The following is a 12,005-nucleotide window of genomic DNA, read 5'->3' as shown; positions in this document are numbered from 1 at the left end:
CGGCCAATTCTAAGTCATGGGTATGATAATTCTGCTCATATTTTCGTAATTGTCTAGAAGTATACGCAATCACCTTACCATTTTGCATCAATACACAGCCTAGCCCGACGCCTGAAGCATCACAATAAATAACATATCCTTCCAATCCCTCTGGAAGTGTCAAGACTGGGGCTGTAGTCAGTCGGTCTTGCAACTCTTGGAAACTACGCTCGCAAGCATCTGTCCATTGAAACTTAGCTGACTTCTGAGTCAACTTGGTGAGCGGTGCAGAAATAGAAGAGAAACTCTCAACAAATCTTCTGTAATAACCGGCTTAGCCCAAAAAGCTACGAACCTCCGTAGGGGTCGTGGGCATTGGCCAGGTCTTCGCGGCCTCAATCTTTTGGCTATCCACTCGAATACCGTCAGCTGCAACAATGTGGCCCAGAAATGCCACTGAGTTCAACCAAAACTCGCATTTGGAAAACTTCGCGAATAACTCTCGAGTTCGAAGAACTCCAAGGACAACACCCAAGTGATCCGCATGTTCTGCCTCGGATCTAGAATACACTAGGATATCATCGATGAATACAATCACGAATAAATCCAGAAAAGGCTTGAATACATTGTTCATTAAGTCCATAAACACTGCCGGTGCATTAGTTAGCCCAAACGACATTACTCGGAACTCGAAATGGCCATATCTTGTTCTGAAAGCTGTCTTAGGGATATCTTTCTCCCTAACTCATACTTGGTGATACCCGAACCTCAAATCAATCTTTGAAAACCATTTGGCACCTTGCAATTGATCAAATAAATCATCAATCCTCGGGAGGGGATACTTGTTCTTAATTGTCACTTTATTCAATTGCCGATAATCAATGCACATTCTCAAGGAGCCATCCTTCTTCCGGACGAACAATACGGGTGCTCCCCACGGGGATGAACTAGGCCTAATGAAGCCTTTTTCAAGCATGTCTTTTAATTGTTCCTTCAACTCTTTCAACTTTGCAGGTGCCATCCTATAGGGAGGAATAGATATGGGTTTAGTGTCTGGCAACACATCAATCGCAAAATATATCTCTCGATCGGGAGGAAGGCCTGGAAGCTCTTCCGGGAACACATCCGGAAATTCGTTCACTACCGGAACTGAGTGAAGAGTCAGCGACTCAGCTTCTACATCTTGAACTCGCACAAGGTGATAAATACACCCTTTCGTGATCATCTTCCTTGCCTTTAGATAGGAAATAAACCTACCTTTTGGTGATGCCGCATTCCCTTTCCATTCTAAGACTGGTTCTCCCGGAAACTGGAAACGAACCATCTTCATTCGACAATCAACATTGGCATAACAAGAAGCCAACCAATCCATGCCCATAATAACGTGAAAATCTACCATTTCTAGCTCATGCAAATCAATCATGGTACGACGATCACAAATCACAATCACACAATTCCTATATACTCGGCTAGCTATTACCGATTCACCCACGGGTGTAGACACCTCAAAAGGTTTGATAGACTCCGGCTCAATTATAAATCGACCCGCAATATATGGAGTAACATATGATAATGTGGAGCCCGGATCAATCAAAGCATATACATCATGAGAGAATACCGATAATATACCTGTGACCACATCAGGAGAAGACTCAAGATCTTGGCGTCCAGCCAAAGCATAAATACGGTGTTGAGGACCGCTAGTACTGGGAGCTCTGCCTCTACCCCTACCATGGCCGACTGGCGCATGTGAACTTGGCCCAGTAGGGCGTACAGATGCCGAAGATTCGGCTACCGACCCTGATGGTTGGGTCCTACCTCTACCCTGTACTGAGGGGAAATCATGCACAATATGGCCTGGCCGACCACATGAATAGCAAGCGTCTGAACCTGATCGGCACTGACCTCAATGCAACTTTCCACACTGAGAACATCGTGGTACGGGTGGCCTTGGCTGGCCTGAATCACCTCTAAACTGAGACCCCGAATAACCCTGACTCGGCTCGGAACGAGTAGATCTGTCAAATCTCTGCCCCGTGAACTGTGGAGGTGTACTGGTCATAGAATAGCCTGAATGGCTGGGAAACTGCTGTCTGTGTCCGCCCCTGGACTCGCCCCTCGAACCCGAAGGTCTGGCCCTCTTGTTATGGCCCCTATCCTGCTCACGTTCTTTTCTCCGCTGCTGTAGGTGTTCCTCTAATTCCTGATCATGTGCCTGAATGCGTGCAATATCCATGCCATCCTGAAGGGACGCAGTTAAGCATTTATCCATCAAGTGTGGCCCTAGGCCTTTCACAAACCGGTGCACCCGATCGCCCATATCCTCTACCATGGCCGAAGCATACCTATCTAAGGAATTAAAGCGGAGACTATACTCTGTAGCACTCATGCTACCTTGCCTCAGATTCAAGAATTTATCGGCCCTAGCTCGCCAAACTTCTGGAGGCATGTAGTGACGGAGAAAAGCATCGACAAACTCTTGCCATACCGGCGGAGGTGCATTGGCTCCCCGCGAAGCCATCCAAACCGTATACCACTGGATTGAGACATCCCTCAATCTGTATGACGCTAGCTCCACCGATTCGGTGTCTGAAGCATGTATCAACCAGAGCGTCCTTAGCATACCATCAATAAAGTCCTGGGGATCCTCCTCCAGTTTCGACCCAAAGAATTCCGGGGGTTTCAAAGCAATGAAGTCACGGGCCCTTGCACTAACAGTCCTGTCACCTTGCCCTGCACTTGGCCTTTGAGTTTGGGCCGCAACCAACTTAGTCAACAAATTAATGGCCTCTCTTACGTCTTGGCCCGAAGCATTCGGTGGAGGAGCTGGAGCTGGGGCTGAGGCTCCCACGTGCTCCTCAGTAATAGGCACTGTCTGGGAGGACTGAGATTGAGCCGTACTCTGGGACTCATCTTCCTCTACTACCGGTGGCGGTGCTCTTTCAGCCCGCTTTTCTGCCACCGTCTTGCCCTTTTGGGCTGTTGTAGCTTTTTCCTTTTAGGCATCTCTGAAATACACAACACACGATTTAGGAACAAGAATTTCTTACATCATAGCTCTATCGCACGATTCTTATGAAGAAAGAAGGTCATATATTCCTAAGATGTCCGCAGCTTCTCGTTTATAAGTGTGGCGCGCAACACACCCATAACCAAGACTCTACTAGACACGAATCGTAGACACATCCTAGGACTGAACTGCTCTGATAACACTTTTGTCACGACCCGACTCGGGGCCGCGACGAACACCCGGTGCTAACCCACCCGAGCACCCTCTTATCTTACTCTTATACTTACATCTAGGTGAGCCACATGATTATACATCTATTTCCATTGGTTCGTCAACTAGTCCCATATGGACAACCGCACATTTATATCATTATAGGCATTTATGCTACATCAATATACATGGGCCAACGTGGCCGACAAAATGATATAAAAAACATAGGCCGACAAGGCCAAACACATCTACCCACACACACACACGTCTACGAGCCACTAAGAGTATAACACATCACATTAGCGGGACAGGACCGCGCTATCCCCATAATTATATACAAAAAAGATTGAGTACCCAAAAGATATGGCTCCGAAGGAAATGGAGCTCTCTATGAAATCTCCGAATAAGCAGCTAAGGATCAAATCTGTCTCCCTGCGCACCTGCGGGCATGACGCAGCGTCCACAAACAAAAGGACGTTAGTACGAAGAATGTACTGAGTATGTAAAGCATGATCAACATCAATATAGAAGCATAATAGATATCATATGAAGATAGCATAGGAGGGGAGACAGTAATATCATCATCATGTCGCTTACTTGCATACATCGTCGTTCGTATCCCATAGTAATACTCGTACCATACTTGTGCTCATATTCGTATACATGTCCTTATTCGTATTCCTATACATAGTCTTTTCACATTCGTATTCATATTATATACATAGTCATTTCATATACATAGCCTTTACATAGCATACCCGACCTCATAGGATCGGTGTCTTATACATACTTGGCCAACCAAAGCTCAAGGTCATACATACCTGGCCCTACCAAGGCATCAGGGTTATCCATACCTTCTGCAGAAGTGCGCGCGTGTTACGTAATCATATACATACTTTATACATAGTTATATACATATAGTCTTACCCGGCATCATAAGCTCGGGGTCTTATCATAGCCCTTCATAGGCACACATATACATATCATAGCTCGTAAGCATCTCTAGTCTCGTTTTACTCTCATCATCATTACTATCCTCATCATTATTGCTACATTTACATTATAGACTTACTCGTCATACGAGGAACGTAGTATAATCATAGTACGTATCAAGGGTCGTGAGCTTATGAGCTCGGAATGTCAACCATGTGAAAACAACATACTCATATAAAGGAATTAGGAATTTGGCCAAGAACCATGCCTTATGAAAGAAGGGTTAGCCTTACATACCTTTCCGTCGAACTATTCTACACTTGCACGTTCCCTTCCAATGCTAGCGTTTATACCTTCATTAATATCATAACAATGGCCATTAGTCATTCACATTATCCACATTATCTAGATTCCTCAATTTGCCTCTAATCCACCTACATTCATGGTCATAACACCCATCTTCGTCCATTCGTCTAAAGTATTTAGTTCATGATCTTAATACCATTTATAACACATTCATATCACAACACAACGACATTCATATCTCAATTCATACTATTTCTCAAAATGTCACTATTCATCATTCATGACCTAGTTGACCACATTTTCTACAATCCATGTATTTTAATTCTCCAATACCTTAAACATTTTGTAAAAATCATGAATCTTACCTTAGAAGTTGTAGGAACAAGCTTTGGTTGATAATACTCTTCTTTGAGCAAAACTCTAGTTTTTCTCCATTTGGATTTCTTGACTTGGATGATCCTTGATGACTCATTTATCCTTGATTCACTTGTCTTAATGTTATGGATGACTTATAATCCTTGGAAACTCATATAATAAATGTAGAGAGAATTTCTAGAGAGAAGTGGTGTAATGTTGTAAATGAAATAAGACAAGTCTTGATCCTCATATTTAATGAATTGAAAAATCTGTGCTGGGTGAACAGTGGTCGTCCATGGAGGTTTACGGTCCGTATTTCAGTTTACGGACCGTCCCTCGTGGTCGTTTTTAAGCTTAAGTAGTACCAGAAACTTTGGCCTGTATGCATGGTGATTTACGACCATGGTTTACGGTCCGTAAATCACTTTACGGTCCGTCCACCAGGTCGTATTTTAGCCATTTCCTCAGCTGGCAGAAAGTTGAAGTTGGACATGCTAGTTTACGACGTCAAGTTTACGGACCGTATACCAGTTTACGGTCCGTATTTGCACTTTACGACCACTGGCAGAAAGCTAAAGCTTTTGCATGGCAGTTTACGACTGCCAGTTTACGGACCGTATTGCACTTTACGGTCCGTATTTTGGAATATACGACCACTAGGCAGTTTTGCCAACTTTCAATTTTTCTCATTTCTCGACTTTTCATTATAATCATTCTCGTCCATTTACACACCTTGATCATGAAACATTATACACTAACACTCCTCGCACACATCATTAGTCCATTTACTTGCGTACCAACGGAAAATTTCCGAGGTGTAACAATCGGCTACTACATTGGCCTTCCAGGATGGTACAGAATATCGACATCATAATCCTTTAGCAACTCTAGCCATCGTCTTTGATGTAAGTTCAAGTCCTTCTGCTTGAAGATGTTTTGGAGGCTCTTATGGTAGGTATAGATAGCCATATGGACGCCATATAAATAATGTATCCACATTTTCAAAGCATGGATCACCATGGGTTGGATAATTCTTCTCGTGCTTCTTCAATTATCTAGAAGTGTCACGACCCGATGAGGGGCCATGACGGGTACCCGGAGCTAACTACCCAGCACCACTCATTCTAATACTCATCAAACTTATCATGCATACATTAGTTGTCCTCACACATCTAATCATAAGGAAAACCGTTTTTCGATTTCAAGCATATCTACATCTATATACATAAGCCCTTCGGCTATCAAAATAAAATAATATATACACATTGAGGAAAATCGTGAGACTATAATACCTACACATACGTATCGACGAGCCTCTACTAGAGTACTAGACAAATGGACGGGACAGGACCCCGTTGTGCCCAAAATATATGTACACAAAATAATAATCAATGGCACCTCCGGAACAATGGAGTGCTCTCAAAGTCTGCCGATAACTCCTACGAATCTGGATCACCTCCCTGTCTACCTGTGGGCATGGACATAGCGTCCAAAGAAAAGGACGTCAATACGAGCATTGTACTGAGTATGTAAGGCATTAATAAAATAACATAGTAAAGAAATCATAAAATATGAGATGAAGATATAACCTGCTTAACCTTTTAGAATAAAATACGTTTTATACATCTTACATTTATCAATATAGCACATGTACCATCGTCGTTAACCCGCGTTCGGGTAACCATCATACGCCGCCCACTAGTGGTGTCATGCTCGGCCATCTATGCATGGTGGAATCGTATGCAGCCCGCCTTAACGATGACATGCCCGGCCCTATAGGCTCGGTGCAATCATATCATCATATACTCGTCTTAACTTATCTTCATCATACGTTCGTCATAAATCATGCATTAAAACTTTAAGAAAATCTATCACTATATCGGGGTGACATAAGGTCGAGCACCCCCGATTACATTATGGAGTTATCCTGTTCACCATACCTCAACTTGAAGGGACTAGCATTGTAAGGTGAGTGTAACATAATGAACAACATCAATGGATCGTAGTTAGGGTCATTAGATTTGTAGGAACATCATATCGTGGACTTTAGAATTCTCTAGACTCAAACCCATCATCATAATCATCATACTCGTAACCTATCCTTTGCCTTTATCTCATATAACGCCCCTTATGAACATAGACTCAGAATTATTCCGGAATATAAGAAAGTCATGGAAAAGTGGGAGAATTCATGCCAGGGAGTCATGCCTTAGAAAGAAGGGACTAGCCTTACATACCTTTTCGTTTAGCCACTCTATCGCTTGAACATTCTCCTTCAACGCTCACGTTTCTACCTTCAATAGAGTTTGTACTAACATTAGATAATCGATAGCTTAGTATACTTGACTGAAGCTAGAGAAAATTGGACAGCATTTCCTTTGTTTATACAACTTTCTCCATATCATATATCAACTCCCAAACGTCTATAATAACATTCACAACATCATAAGCAATAATCTTTATTCACCTACATTATCCATATTTCTCAATTTCACTTCAAGTCATCCCTAACCATGGTCATAGCACACTATTACATTCACTCATATGTAATGTCTACCCCATGTTCTTAATGTCATTTATAACATAATTATAATCACAACATATCAAAAATCATGACTCATTCCAAGCTACTACTCAAAATGCCACAATTCTTGTATTCATGACCCATTTTCTACTTCTTTAATAATACAAGTCTTCCAACCTCTCAATACTTTAAACAATATGGAATGATCATAAAACTTACCTTTGATAGTGTGGGAATGAGCTTTGAGTGGAAATCCTTCACTTGAGCAAAACCCTAGTTTCACTCCCAAAGGGATTTCTTATCTTGAATGAACTCTAGTGAACTTCTTGCACTTAATTCCCTTAGTTTGATGAACTTGATATTTTATTTGCCTTGAATTTGTGTTGATGAAATATGTAGCACACTCTATAAGCCTTGAGAGAGATGGAGAAGTGGAAAGAATGAGAAAAATGAAAGTGGAACATATATTTATACTTGCACTTAAATAGCTCGTCGGGTATTATACGGACCACTTATACGGTCCGTATAAGTGTCTGTGGTTCACCATCAGAGAAAACATTGCTTCTGTTGGGTTATACGACCCCTTATACGGACCGTATAAATTGGTCATATAACTCCATTTCCCTGAAACGATTTCCGACGTTCGTTTGATCTCCAATCCTTATGGAACCTTCTTGACACTTGTCTAACACTTCATTACCAATCTAAGGAGCGTTATAACTCTTCTTTAAGACATCGTTAAGTCAACATTAGCTCGGTACTTTACTGAACTCTTCCAAAACACGACATAGGTTTTGCCTTCCTTAAGGAACTTCCTCCTCTTACTTCCAACGTATTTGGAATCTTAATTAGAATCGTTAAAGAACCTTTCTTAATTATAGAAATATCACATACTTCTTACCCTGCGCTAGTCTATTTACTATGCAACGACATGGAATTTTCCGAGGTGTAACAAGAAGCATAAGCAACAACCTTACCCTGGTGCATCAATACACAGCCCAACCCAATACCTGAAGCATCACAATAAATCAGATAGCCATCGGCTCCCTCGGGAAGAGTCAAAACGGGTGTTGAGGTCAACTTGTCTTTCAATATCTGAAAAGTCTGCTCGAACACATCCGTCCACTGAAACTTAGCTGATTTCTGAGTTAGCTTAGTCAACGGGGCTAAAAGAGAAGAAAATCCCTCTACGAACCTTTTATAATAACCAGCCAAGCCCAAGAAACTACGTATCTCCGTCGGTGTCGTGGGCCTTGGCCAATTCTTCATAGCTTGAAACTTTTGAGCATCTACTCTAATGCCTTCGTCTGAAATAAAGTGGCCCAGAAAAGCCATAGGGTTCAACCATAACTCGCACTTGGAGAACTTGGCATACAACTCCCTACCTCGATGAACTCCAAGCACTACTCGTAGATATTCTTCATACTTAGCCTTTGACGGTGAATAAACCAGAATATTATCTTTAAACACAATCACGAATAGATCTAGGAAGGGCCTAAATCTGCGATTCATCATGTTATGTCCCGTATTTTCATACGTCGGGTCTTTTTAAAATAAGCGTGACAAGTTAAAGGCAAGACTATCTTAAGATATGAAGTAGAGATTTTAACTTCCGGTTTCGTGTCGAGTCACAATTTATCCACAATTTTCGTGTGGCATTAAACTATTAATGGAAAATTGGGATTAAACTAACCATAATTGGATTAATAAGTGGGATTGGAAAGACCAAAAATCAGTCCACTTTTAGGCCTTGTTTGGCCGTGCACCTTAGTGCCTTGGTCAAGGAATCTTGACTCAATTTAGTGTGATCCACATGTCCAAGCCAAAGGGGGGAACATATAGACACGAAATCTGATCATTCCACATTTTCACAAAGTCATTTCAACATCCCAAAGTGTAGAACATTTAGAGAGAGAGAGAAGAGCTCTCGGCTAAGAGCTAGCCGAGAGAGTGAGGTGCAATCTTGCCTAAAAATTCCAGTTTTTCTCCACCAAATTTACTCCTCATCTAGGGTGTAAGAAGGTGTATTAGTTGTTGAAGGGAAACAAGAAAGTGAAGCACCCAAGTAGAGTGAAGTTTCGGCCAAGGTGAAGAACAAGATTGAAAGGTAAGGATGTTTGTTGTTCTTGTGTTGCATGATGATTTGAATGTATAGTTCATGCATGTTATTGTTGGATTGTGGTTGTAGTTGAAGTATAGAGTGGGCCGTGAGTGAGGTGAGTTCATGATTGATTTCATTTTGCATGTATTGTTGGTGAATTGAATATGTATCAACATATGTAAATGAACAAAGATTGTAGGAGTTTGGTTGTGATGTTGCATGTAGGATATTGGACTGTTTTTGCTTGAATTTAAAATGAGCCATGTGTTGAAGATTCTAATGAAGTCATGCTTAATCTTGTTGAACATGTATTGGAAATGGATTGAATGCATTGTAGTTGGATAAACGGATGAAAATCATGAAATGGTGGAAGGGTGTTGTAGCCGTGTAGTAGGGACTGTTTTGGGGAGAATTAGGGACTGTTTTGTGTCACATTTGGGTTGTTGTTGTTATGGATATTGTGGTGTATTGTATGTATGTTGAATATGTGAATTGAGGTGTTAAAGAAATGAATTATGTTGAGGGGTAAAGGAAGTCAAAAACCATGGACAGTTTTTGAGGTTAGAAGTAAATTTGTGTGTGTTGAATGTTGATTCTTGTTGCAAACGTTTGGTGAATGTAAAGTGCCATGATTCAAGTTAAAACTGAAATGATTGTGGGCTGTTGTAAGAGTGAAGATGATGCTAAAACAGTTCCAAGGATCATGAAAGTAATGTCATTAAACGTGTTGTGTTGTTGCAAGTTAAAACTGGAAATTTGCTAAGTAAGAATGGAAATGCTATGTGTGTTGATTAGCCGTGTGTATGAAACAGTTTTGGACGGTGTATGGACTGCCCAAGTTCCCTAAGTCATGTTTAAACAAGTCTTGATTAATATATGAAAGAACGATTAGCAATGTTATCTTGTAACGCTAGTTGGTTTGAATGCGAACGAAACGTCGTTTAATTGTTAGAAAGGAATTGTGAGTGTCACAATACGTATTGAATGCCCTTGTAGACTAATTGTAGTTCTTCACATCTTGATATAGGATAAGTGTTTTTGGGCAGCAAGTACAAGTTAGAATCCAACTAAACGCAAAAGGTATGTAAAGCCTATTCCTTCCTCTTTTGGCATGTCCTAGACGTAAGTGTGAAACGATATGAACCTTGGGGTAAATTCTATTCTCTAGTTCATGTATGACTTATGATTCTATATTTCCTTAAGGTTATTGTCATGTGCCTAAAATATGATTGACTAATGAATAATGCATGAAAGTTCCTATACTTAAAGAGTTGCACAACTAGAGACATACTTGACTTTCAAAAGCTATACCATGTTGAAGCGATATACGTACATGAAATCTGAAACGTTTCTTGTAATAGTTTGTATCAGACTTAAGATGAACTGAACATGAATATTATTTTGACACTTTAGAGCTGGTTAGTTGCTTATCCATTGAGTCTCAAAAAGATGAATTGCATATATGTGGTTGCCTATTATTCTGCTCGGGCTTACCGCTATATCCTTCACTAAGTCCCGGGCCAGGGTACGTTTTCGTGCACACATTTACTATATTAATCACCGAGTCTCTCACTAGAGGGCCGGTATACGTTATATATATATATATGATGATGATGTGATGATATGATGATATGGAGATGATGGTGGCCAGGAGGGCATATTCCTTATTACCAAGTCCCTCGAGAAAGGGCCGGGACACGTCTATGTTTATGTTATGATGCTATGATTTTTGATTACCGAGTCCCTCATTAAAGGGCCGGGACACGTTATATATGTTATATACAGAATGATTATGCAGCTTTGATTACCAAACTCTATAATGACAATGATATGAGAATGATACAGATGAATTATGTTCATAGGCAAGTTTTATGAAATTCTGTTGTTGCATTGTGTCGTATACACCGTGTCTCAATATAAGTCTATTAATGTGTTTCAAGCTTTACATGCTCAGTACATATTCCGTACTGACCCCCTTTCTTCGGGGGGCTGCGTTCATTCCCGCAGGTGCAGACGCTCGTTTCGGAGATCCGCCAGCTTAGGACACTATTTCAGCTATTTTGGACTGCTCCTTTGTTCCGGAGCTAGCTTGTGGTATAACTCCCTTATGTTGTATTCGTATGTGTTTATTTGGGTATGGCGGGGCCCTGTCCCGCCACATAATACGGTCATTACTCTTAGAGGTCTGTGGACATCGGTGTGGGTCTGTTTGTAGTTGTTGATGCGTTTTATGTCTATGGCTTATGTTTGGGGCGTACCCATTCGTAATGGCAGCCTTGTTGGCTTGCATATATATGTATGTTTGGTATTTTGTATATCGTGGCAGCCTTGTCGGCTTGCGTAGTAATATATATATCTATGTGGTTATTTAAAAGTGCAACTCCTCAGGAGACAGGTGCCTAAGACACACAAAACTTTGACAGATTTAAAATACTCCCTATCTTTTTATATACAAATGAGATCATGACATGCTAATTGTAAATCACTATAGTTAACAGACAACATGAGTGTCCAACTCGGGCACTAGTCACGGCCTACGGGGTTGGGTCGTGACAAAAGTGGTATCAGAGCGGTTCAATCCTCGG

The sequence above is a fragment of the Lycium barbarum genome, chromosome 9 (assembly GCF_019175385.1).
Source record: "Lycium barbarum isolate Lr01 chromosome 9, ASM1917538v2, whole genome shotgun sequence".
Classification (NCBI taxonomy): domain Eukaryota; kingdom Viridiplantae; phylum Streptophyta; class Magnoliopsida; order Solanales; family Solanaceae; genus Lycium; species Lycium barbarum.
The sequence above is the reverse complement of the archived record's forward strand: the minus strand, read 5'-3'. Positions refer to the sequence as shown.